We start from the raw sequence: 10,166 nt of genomic DNA on the forward strand, positions 1-10,166 counted from the left end.
TTTCAAGATATGCTATTGGGTCAGTATAGACGACCCTTGACTTGGGAATGGCGGAGGATAAGTGAGTTATAAAGGGAAGGGATCTCAATTGAAACCAGAAATGACTAAAATACATCTTTGACTGGATCTATGAATAAATCTATGACTGGGTTTGGACAGTACTTGCTTTTTAGGCAAAACAATGAATGATCCAATCTGAAGCTGGTAGTGCGTCATACATGATATGATTTGCATCATGTTATTCCTAGAAGTCATGGATGATGCAATCGTAACAAAGCTTACATCACTCTGCTGAACAAATTGCCCTATATCAGCTCTAGAAATCCTACAGTGTCGTGCTCTCTTATTTGTCAGTGTTTGATTTTACAAAGGGACACATTTCTGTTTAGCCAAAGTGAGCAGAGATGCCTCGTACTTGTGTGAACAGTGCAGATAACTTCTGCTATGTTTGTGGTGAAGTGACTTTTGCATCACAAAAGTGCAGTATGACCACTATGGTTAAGAAAGCCTATCACCTTTATTTTGGCTGCAAAACTGGAGATCAGGACAAGAGGTGGGCCCCACACATATGCTGCAACACTTGTGCAACAAATCTTCACCAGTGGTTGAACAGGAAAAGGAAATCTCTGCCTTTTGCAGTGCCAATGATTTGGAGAGAGCCAACAGATCATACCAGCAATTGTTATTTCTGCATGGTGCCTCCAGTTGGGAAAGGTGTGTCAAAGAAGAAAAAGTGGACTGTGCATTATCCAAACATTCCATCAGCTATACGCCCAGTACCCCACGGAGAAGGACTGCCGGTTCCTGATGCACCAGAATCATTCTCACTTGAGTCAGACAAGGAAGAGGAAGAGGATGAAACTTCTGGTCCTGAACCATCAATGTCACAGGACCCACATTTTCTCCCATCCTCCTCCTCTGAACCACATCTCATAACACAAGGTGAACTGAATGACCTTTGTCAGGGATTTGGAACTACCCAAGAGTAAGGCAGAGCTGTTGGGCTCCAGACTACAGCAGTGGAATCTCCTGGCAGGTGATGTTAGGCTTTCCATGTTCCGTGACCCTCAAAAGGATCTTGTCCCATTCTTCTTCATGGAAGGTGATCTTGTAGCCTGCAACATCATCGATGGTGTGATGGCAGTCCTCAACATCGTTCACAATCCAGATGAGTGGAGACTGTTCATTGATTCATCAAAGACGAGTCTTAAAGCTGTTTTACTGCATAATGGCAATGTTTTGCCATCAATTCCAGTTGGTCATGCAGTCCATATGAAGGAAACCTATGACAACGTGAAACAACTTTTGAGGTGCATAAACTATGACCAACATCAGTGGCAGCTTTGTGGCGATTTGAAGGTTGTTGCTCTCTTGGTTGGTCTGCAGACTGGATACACAAAGTACTGCTGTTTTCTCTGCGAATGGGATAGTCGTGCAAGAGATTCCCACTACATCAAGAAAGATTGGCCACTCTGACAGTCACTGGAGCCTAGGAGGAAAAGCGTTCAGCATCCACCACTTGTTGAATCAAGGAAGATTTTGTTACCACCCTTACACATCAAGCTGGGTCTGATGAAGAACTTTGTCAAGACCATTGACAAAACACAAGCAGCTTTCAAGTACCTCCGTGGAAAATTTCCAAGGTTAAGTGAAGCTAAGATAAAGGAAGGTGTCTTTGTTGGTCCTCAGATTTGTGAACTTCTTCGAGATGATGCATTTGACCATGCACTGCGTGGCAAGGAAAAGACAGCATGGAAAGCCTTCCAGTTAGTGGCAATAAATTTTCTCAGAAACAACAAGGCAGACAACTACAGGTTGTTGGTGGAAAACCTCCTCCAGGCATACAAAAGCCTTGGTTGCAACATGTCACTAAAGATACATTTTTTGCACTCTCATCTAGATTTTTTTCCACCGAACTGCGGAGCAGTGAGCGACGAGCACGGCGAGCGATTTCACCAGGACATTGCAACAATGGAGAAACGCTATCAGGGCAAATGGAGCCCATCAATGCTTGCAGACTATTGCTGGACAGTGACAAGAGATGCTCCATTTAATGAATACAAGAGACAAGCCAAGAAGCGCCGAGTAGACACTGAATAGAACTAAACTATGTACAGAATAGTTTTTTGCCTTTTGTTTCATAATACATTTTGTTTATATAACCCTTTTGCTGATTTTTAAAGCGTTACATAAACAGGACAGGTGAAATATTATCATGTAAAGCAACCAGAAACACATGAAAAGACCTAGGTTTACAATTTATGAATAAAACTCTACTATCTACACAATATACATAGATATAAAATGTAAAAACTTAAATATCTTAGAAACAGTAGCCAATCAGTTGTTTTAATTGTCCTATTTGAATTCAGCACAGCAAAATACATAATAAATAGCACATTTTATCTCTGAAGCAGACGACTTCTCAAAAATTGTAGACCAGTGTAATTAATATTAATTATATTAATTATATTATATTATAGCTCAGGGCTATAAGCAATTGCTGAGTCTGCTTGTGCCGAACACCGGTTCTGATCCAGAGTGAATCCAGCACCAACCTGTCCCATTCCTTTAGATAAGGGGCTGCCAGGAGTAAATGCCCCTGCCCTCCGTGCCAGTTCCCCTCCTCTGCTCCTTGGCCCTGGGGGAAGTAGCGGGGGGGGGGGTGTGTGAAACGCTGCAGTACAGGATGTTCTGTTTCAGCCACAGAGGCGTCAAGGTGCCTGTGAATTACAAGCAGCCGAGTGACGTTAACAAGCAGTCGGTGCCCCAGGTACGCACAGCCAGACTCGGGGCGGGGGCAGGGGGTCGGTGTGTGTGCATTCACTGCTTCACTCTCCTAACTGCTCCTTACTTTCACCCAGCCTTGCTGCCTTGGAGGAGTTGCCCCAAAAGCGAATGGGGGAAGCGAGCTGCAATTACATTATGGAACCAATTAAAGGGGAGCAACGTCCCAAAGTGCAACCCAAGCTCTCAGGGTGTGTGTGATGGATGGGAGCGGGGAGGAGCTGTCTGCCAGGACGGAGCCTTAGGTGGCCCTTGTCATTTCTAGTGGGTTGCGGAGACTTTTCAAGGTTGCATCTCCCGAGGCCAGATCACCAGGTGATCTACCTCATCATATCTGCAAAGACTGCAATGGAGTCATATCAATTAACACTAGCTAAAAATCTTGCCCACTGACTTCCACGAAGGTACGGCCGATTTACACTGCCTGGGGATCTGGCCTCTCAGCTTGCTGGTCAAATCCAGCCCGGGTCGGTAATGATGGGAATTAATCTGGAAGCGACTGGTAACCTCATTCCCACCTGAAGGCCATTAGGTGACCTGTGTGAAATAAGTTTGGTGGGTGAAGCTTGTCCTGCCACTGTCCTTGCGGATATTTTGCCAGGTAGAGGCCTGGTCAGAGGTCTAAACCAGGGCAAATGAAGCAGGCTGGTGTGGCCTAGAAGAAAGATCTCCCTCTTCCCCCATTCATGCTTCTCTTTATCTGGATTTCAGGTTTGAATCCTCACTAGGAGGCATGCCATGGAACTAAAAAGCAATCCCCTTAAAACTGATACAAGGGAAGACTTTATTTACACTGTTAATCTGTGGAACTCTCTGCTGCAAGATATCATGGATGCTAAGACCCTAGTAATGGATAGGTATCCAGTCAGTCCCCAGCACAGAAACAAAGGGTTAACCCTTCAAACTTTTCTGACTGACAGGCAAATGAATGCTTAGGAAGATACCTAGCTAGCACAATACTGTAACTTCATATCTATATACTATTTTTTCCCCAAGGCATCTATCACTGAACTAGCTATACCACTAGAGGCGTTCGTCTGTCTGCCAAGATGACAACAGATTCCGTCCACTCTGCCTCCCCACCCTATTCCCCTCTGATTTCTTCTGGCCCAGTCTCTGTGCGAGCGATCTGAATTGCCAGATCTCAGCATGGAAACACAGCCTGGCCCACGCAGCACCTTGCCTCACCAGCCCACAAGCCAGTCCCTGGTCTGTGCTACAGAGCTGGCTTCCTCCGGAAGGCTAAGTAAAGCTCCATCTAGAACAACATGTTCTTTTCTGTGCAGGCACCGCAGCAGCACATGTAGAAACAAGGCTCTGTGGTCGACCGAGAAGTCACCGTCATGGGACTGAGCTAGAATTGCGATCCAGGGTGCCCTGGAAGAAGAACTGTGTCTGTAACTGATTTTTCAGCTCACAAGCACTTCTGAAAAGTGGGGGGGTGGAATTGTTTGGTGTTAATGTGAAAACGAGATTTTTTTCCCACACAATTTTTTTGGCAAATTGAAAAGTCGGGGAAAAAATAGCTTCAGGTCAAACGAAGCATTTTGTACAACCCTGAATGAAACGGTGCGTGTTGAGTTTTGAGCCGTTTATTAGGAATTCTTTCAGGGCAGGTCTCTGGACTGTGTTAGCCAGGACGGCAGACGAAACGATCACCGTGGTCCCCTCTGGGCTCGGAATCTAGGAGTTTATCCAGCGGCCTTTTTTTAATGTTTGAAAAATAAAATTGAAATCAATTTCAAAAGAGAAAGTCAAGAAAATCAAAATGGCCGGCCTCTTTTGGAATTTTTTGGAGGGAGGTTGATCTTGTTGGGGTTTTGAGGCGGGGAGGGAGGGGGTGCTACATGAACAATTCAATGAAACCGGCGCAAATTTGTGAAACGTTTGTGTCACCGTGTTTGGATTTTTTGCCGGTTTTGGGGGGTTTTTTTGCCCAGCTCTAACAGGAAGCCCCCTGTGGGATCTGCCTCTGTGGCCATCCCAGCTGGGAAGCGTCCCTGGGCTGTAACCAGATCAGGTTCCTCATGGCCTGGGACTCAGGGACTTGAAGGCCACAAGCAGCCCCGTCTGACAGCGAGGGGCCAGGAGAACCTGGCCTAACAGGCTGCAAGCCCCCATGCTCGTGGCACTGAGCTGGTGCTGCCCCATTAGTTCTCCTAGGGGCAAACTGGTCTGGGAATAACAAGGACCACTGAGAAACGGTACCTATCCCATCACGCCTCCTCTCTCCCCCCGTGCCCCGGTCAGCCCTTAGTCAGATCATCTGAGAATCTGCGGTCAGATTGTCCAGTCTCACCTCCATATTACGGGCCACCAGACACCACCCAAGCCCGACTACCTGGATGAGACCAAAGTATCACAGCCCTCAGGAGACTCAACTATAGTGTGCCACAGGCGGAGAACAGGGGGGACTGAGTTAAACCAACCCCCGAGGCCCCCACAACAGCGAGGAATTGATCAAGTGCAGCGCTCTGGGCTGGTGAGAACAGGGCCTACGTGTCTGCAGACAGGCCTTCAGATATCTCCATAGGCCAAAGAGGCCAGAGCGTTGCCTGGTGTCAAGGCATCTCTCTGGGGCAAACCCTGCATCCCCAGTGGCTACCCCTCTGAATCATAGAATATCAGGGTTGGAAGGGACCTCAGGAGGTCATCTAGTCCAACCCCCTGCTCAAAGCAGGACCAATCCCCAGACAGATTTTTACCCCAGTTCCCTAAATGGCCCCCCTCAAGGATTGAACTCATAATCCTCTGAGCCCACTCTGGCTTTGCTTCCAGGTGGCCAAGAGCCTAGTGTCTTGGCCAAGATGCCTACAAAAACACGCGACGGTGGTTAGCCAGCCCGATCGAACCCGTAGTCGATGCAGTCCACCGTACTCTGCTTCCTGTCTATATCAGATCAGCCCGGTGGTCCCATGTAGCATGGTACCTGCCTTCCAGCAGCCGTTAACACCTGACGCTTCCATTAATTGGCGGAAATAAGCCAACCCCACGGTGCACCTGACCGTCTGCAGCACCACACGTGCGGGGACAAGGGAATCCACGTGCAAACACTTTCCAGTCGCCTCGGGCACCTTTCAATGCTGACACACACACCCTCCCCGCCCCTGGGGCAAGAGCCTTTGATAATTATCCTTGTTACATGGTTTCATTCCTAGCAGCCCAGCACTCGAGCGAAAAGAACCTGCAGGCAGTCTGGGGCTGGTGTCAGCTCCACTGGTGCCAACAAGGTGGGACTGGCCCGGCTGGGCACGTGCAGGGCAACCTGCCCAGTAAGTACCTGAGCAAAAGAGATGTCTGCCGTCGGCAGCAACTTCCAATCCCTGAGCGCTCGTGAGTCACGTCCAGCTGGGGCAAGGAGAGCCCAGAGCGGGGGAAGCACAGATCGGCCTGCCCGAGCAGCGCTAGCATCCAGGGCAGGGGGATGCCCAGGACTGAGCTGAGGGCGTGATTGCAAGTGAAAACATTCACATTCACACCCCAGTGCCCGCTCCACCCTGGAAAACAGCCTCACCCGCCCGAGAGGATCCCCGGCTGCGGTCCATCAGCAGCTCTCTCCCGGCTCCCGTTTTCACCTGCGGCGCCTCTGACCCCACGTGGTTTCAAATCGCCCACGGGTCCGGCCAAGCCTGAAGGCCAGAGATCGTGACACTGCAGAGTTGTGGCCTTCCGTAGGGCTATGCTGCCACCTGTCAGGGAGAACCGTCTAGCGCCCAGCCGGGGCACCGAGGTCAGCACTGATGGAGCAAGGGTGTCTCAAGCCAGCCATCCTACTGCACAGCACCCCTTGGGGATCAGCACTGGCCCAGAAGGGAGAGCGCCCCCTGCTGAGCTTACAACCCCCCTTCCCTGCCCCTCCGTGGGGTTTCCTAGCTGGTCTCCCCCAGGCAGGTTCTGAAGGGGCAGTGCCCTGCTTCACCCAGGGAGACAGGCTACAGAGGCCAACTCGACCCGCAATGAACAGTGCTCCCTTGGCCTCAGCCGGCTCCGCGGGGGTCGAGGTCACTGGGCTTTTCCTGTCCCTGTCCTGTGGGAAGTGATTGTCGGCGGTGTCACCAATGCACCAACACCGCTGGCCTTCGTGTTGCCCGAAGCCACAGAACTCGTCCCCCCGGCTGCCTGCTTCTGGCATTGGGGAGGGCTCCAAACACCCATAGGCTGCCTGCCACCAGGGACGGGATAACAGGATGGGGTGTCATTACCGGGCTGGCTCTGTGGGGATTGAGGGAAAAGGAATGAAAACAGCGTCTCTTCAGCGCGAATGGCTGGGCTGGAGGAGGCTGGGAAGTGTTATGACGTCTCACACTACAGCAAACGGGTGGGAGCAGGTCAGCGCGCATGAGCAACCCTACAATAACAACCAGAGTGTGCTGATCAGTGCTCGTGAATGACGCAACAATAACAAACCACCGTGGGGCTGTGCTCACGAGTGACCTTACAATAACAAGCCAGTTCTGGGAGTGGTTGGGATCAGGGGTGGGTGAGGTGACCTGGCAGGGATGGTGCGAGATCTCGAGGCAGATAGTTGAGGGGAGGAGGTGGCCCCAGTGGGCAGGGGCTGAGATCCCAAGGCTGGGGGCAGACGGCTCCAATCCGCACAGGCTGTGCCGTGCACAGTGTTCCAGGAGATCGTGTTCTCGCTAGTCCCTCCCTATTGCTCCGCCTGGGGAGACAACACCCTGCACGTAGGCTCTGTCTCAGCAGCCCGGGATAAACAACGGGGACAGGCCCCAGAAGGGTGGGACGGCTTTCCATGAACCCCAGACCAGTCTGAGCTGCTCCTGACGTTCACCCTGTTCCCTGAGCCGTAAACACAAGGGCACATAAACACGGCCAGCTGCTGTGTGGATAAGGCAGCACGTCTGGTCTGTGCAGCCAGATCCCCCGTCTCGTGAGCCGCCCGGGGGGGCTCTCGAGAGATAAGGCGAGGAGCGAGGCTGGCGCTTTAAAGCTGTGTCCCCTTTAGCTGCGATGAGTTTTGGGCGGTGGGTGTCTCATCTGGATTCCCACTTCCCCAAAACCACCACTACTCTCTGCACTAACTGCCCTCCCTCGCTGGCCGCCTCTCTCTTGGATGGCGCACTGAGCTCCCCTCTTCTCGTGCAAAGGCATAGATGAGTGATACGCGAAGGGAGCGGCTTGTACTACTGCCTGGTGCCCTGTGGAGTAATCGAACGCAGGGAATCCAGCACCTTCTGACTGGAGCACAAACAATTCCCATGTTTCTTTCCAAAGAAAGAAAGGGGGCTCTCTGTTATTTCCTACAGAGGGAGGTTGCACTGAATTAACTGAAATCAGTGGAAAACCAATGCAGTTAAACGGGTGCATATTTGTGCCTGGCCATTTCACGCCGTTTAAACGCCGTTCCCTCCGTTTCGTAGATTCTCTTGCTTTCTCTGTCTCTGGGGAGAGGACGAGAGAACAAATACCACGTGAGAGATGTGCGGTCACGTTGCGTAATCCACGCCTGGAAGGAGCTCAGAGACTCCGGCGATGAGCGTGGGCCCAAAGCCTGCGTAGTAATATAGCGTAGTACAGTTTAGATTCATAGACTATCAAACCAGGGGGGACAACTGTAATCATCTAGCCTGCCCTGTATTAACACAGGCCTGCTCTGAATTAATTCCTTTTTGAACTAGAGCATAGCTTTACCTTGCATCTGTAAATGTATCCGGGTGAGCTAAACGGCAACAAGCCAGATTGAAATCGATTCAAGACATCCGTGCACAAGGCTGCACCGGTTTCACTTCAGTGGGTTTAGAATCACACCTACAGGCCTGGTCTATACACACACGTGTGTAGCTAGCTCGGTATAAAGAAAGCGGTACCGTCCTCCGTGGTGTTGGTGTAGTTGTACTAGTGTAAACGTGCTTCTAACAGAAGAGCTATGGGGGAAGAGGATTAAGCTATACTGGTATGTTATAGGGCACCTTTATACCAGCAATATTGTGTCCATCAGGGGTTGTACTGGTGTAACGGTCAGTAAAAATCACACCCCTAACTGAGATAGTTAGGCTAGGACAAAAATCTGTGTGTCAACTCCACCAGGCCTTAGTTAAACTGCTACAACTTCGTGTTTATCATTAGACCAGCCCTTAATCCAATGAATTGCAAGCTACCCTGCTTTCCTGCTCCGCTCGCTGCTTGGCTGTGCGTCTCCAGGTGAGGCCAGATCACCCAGCGACTAGCCACAGGTCACCCATGCACAGAGATTCTGCAGCTGCCCATTCTCCCTGGACGCCATCCCAACTCCCCCTCTCCGCCACAGCAGGCCAAAGGAAAATTCCATGCCGCTGAAAATCCCAGCTTGGTACCTTGCCCCACACCTGCCCCCTCCAGCTGCCGCCTGCCAAGCCCTCAAGCCCTTGGCATGGAAAACATTTGAGACTCTTTGCCTTTGACATGGAGCAGCACGAGGAGGGACCACGTTGGATTTAGGGACAGGGCACTGGAAACAGGCATGATCCAAAGAGGACGTCACAGAGGAGCCGTGACATCTCACATCCGTGTCAACAAGGGGATGTGAGCTCGTCGGGAGAGAGCCTGGACACTCCCAGCTTTGCCACTGCTTTGCTCTATGACCTTGGGCAAGTCACAGACCCGGTCCGTGCCTCAGTTTCCCCACCTACAAAACAAGGAGGGTGACACTGACCTGGAGACGTAATGGGCCTAATTCTTTTCTCACCTATGCTGGGGTAAAAGTGGAGTAACTCCATTGACATCAGAGGGGTCACACGGGTGTGAGGCACGTGATGCCAACCTTCTGTTTGTAAAGGGCTTTGAGAACCTCAGACAAAAGGCGCTACTGAAGGGTAAGATAAATATTACCCAAAGCACGGTGCAAGGTTTACCCTGCCAAGGCCTTGTTTTCCATTCCCTCGCTCCTTGGGCAGCTGCCCACCCCAGTGCAAAGTGGGCAGAGGGGGACATTTTCTAACGGGCTTAGGTGACTTAGGTGCCTAAATCCCACTGGCTTTCTCCATGCAATGCTCCTTCTTGTATGGGAATAAACAACACTGTTCTAAGGCAACTTCTTACCACTAGAACGGCTGGCACGCCAGGGGTTATACTGATTTAACTAGCCTGGGGGAGCCGCAGGGGTAGGGCTTGAGTGTAGACAAGACCTGAGAGAGAGAGAGAGCGAAACCAGGGAAGCAAAAGAAACTAAGTTGGAGAAAAAGGAAGAGAGAAAACGAAAAAGGGGAGAGAGGATAAATGGGCAAAATTAACCGCTGGTAAATGGGCCCAGATCCTGTGCTGATGTAAATCAGTGATTGATGTCATTGGTGCCAGCTGAGGTTCTGGGGCAAAGGCAGAGAACCCTACACTCTTTCTGTGCCCCGTGGAAATCTCGCCTCATCCCATTTGTGTCCAGCACC

The sequence above is a fragment of the Chrysemys picta genome, chromosome 20 (genome assembly GCF_011386835.1).
Source record: "Chrysemys picta bellii isolate R12L10 chromosome 20, ASM1138683v2, whole genome shotgun sequence".
Taxonomy (NCBI): Eukaryota; Metazoa; Chordata; order Testudines; family Emydidae; genus Chrysemys; species Chrysemys picta.